This window comes from Rattus norvegicus, chromosome 4 (assembly GCF_036323735.1).
Source record: "Rattus norvegicus strain BN/NHsdMcwi chromosome 4, GRCr8, whole genome shotgun sequence".
In the NCBI taxonomy this organism is placed as follows: domain Eukaryota; kingdom Metazoa; phylum Chordata; class Mammalia; order Rodentia; family Muridae; genus Rattus; species Rattus norvegicus.
In genome coordinates, this window is record NC_086022.1 from 165,927,221 (window position 1) to 165,928,803 (window position 1,583).

Genomic DNA, 1,583 nt, shown 5'->3' on the forward strand with positions numbered 1-1,583 from the left:
CTGTGTTAAAATATGTTCTTGAGTGATTTTTAAAAACAGAAAAAGGTAAATGTTTGCCTTTAGGAAAGTACCTGGATCTGATGGTACAGAGGGTTGGGAAAGGGTGGGGCCTGACTAATTCACTTAATGATCCAAACACCCTGATATGGACTAACCTTGAATTCAATTACAGGTGAGAAATCTTTGCAGATTTGTGTTAAAGTTGCTTACTTTTCTAATGCTAACATCAAGTTCTAGGAAATATGGAAAGAACTAAAAAATTAATACTAAATTATTATACTATTGACATGACCTGTTTGTTCAAGATTTCTGCACCCAAAAAATGTTAGGTAAAATCGGTACCACTGAAAATCATTGAAAGACTTTTAAACAATCTATGCAAATAGCAAAGAATCAAAGTTTAAGTAATAAATAAAAATGTTGCTTTAAAGTTATTATTACACATTTTGATAAACACAATTAAATGTTTTTTCTCTCTTTATTTATACAGTATGCTCAGACCTTCACAGACATTACTACACGTGATCCAAGACACAAAAATATCACTTGAGTTTATGTGTTGAAGACCCAAACACCTAAGATGGCCAACCTCTCCATGCAAGCCACAGTCTATAGATCCCACTCATGCTGGTACCTGGTAAATGGATTTAACTAGAAAAGATCCTACTGAGTGGGATAATTCAGGCCCAGACAAACAACAATGAATATTCTCTCTCATCTGAGACTCCTGGCTCAAAGTCTTCAAAATGAGTTGTAATATTTAATAACTGCCAAGAACCAGGAAAATAGAAATGGCACATTGCCAGGACGGGTGTGGGAACAGCATAGAGAGGCCTGGAGGATGCAATATGAAGTTTTAATCTTAAATCATTTGATGTACACAGTCATGTCACATATAACATACTCATACATGATGTTGCAAGAGTGGGCTAAATGAAAATACATTTTGTTACACTTTAGTATATATAAGGTAATGCTCACAAAGGAAACAATCTGATAATAGATATCAATGCATTAGTAAACAGTAAGCCTTTGTAACTGGCCTTACCCTCACATTAATAACTGAGATGAGGGCCAGCAGAAAATAAAGACAAGCTGTACATGCATACTCTCCTATTTTTGTAATTTATGAAATTTTCTGGAGTAATTCATCTTTTTCCTTATTTCTTGACAAAAACAGAGTCCTTCAATTACATAATTGTTATTTATTATTATTGTTCTTGTGATGGGGGCCTCAAGCCAAGGTGCATGTGTCCAGAAGACAATTTTACAAAGCTGGTTCTGACACTCCAACTTCCTTTGCGTTAGTTCCAGATATCAAGCTCAAGTATTCTGTCAGGCTTCTGTAGAAAGTACACTTACACACATTTTACCTAGATCGTATCATAATATCTTTCAGATGGTTTATATATAAACACCTTACAAAGATAAAGAGTAATGAATTCCATAATTCCTCTACGTTAATTTCTAAGCACACAAGTCACAGCATACTGCAAAAGAAAATCACCAGTGTGGAATAACATTTTTCACATTCTGCCACAGTTAACCTGATCTAACACAACAAACAGAACTTCCCCAACAAT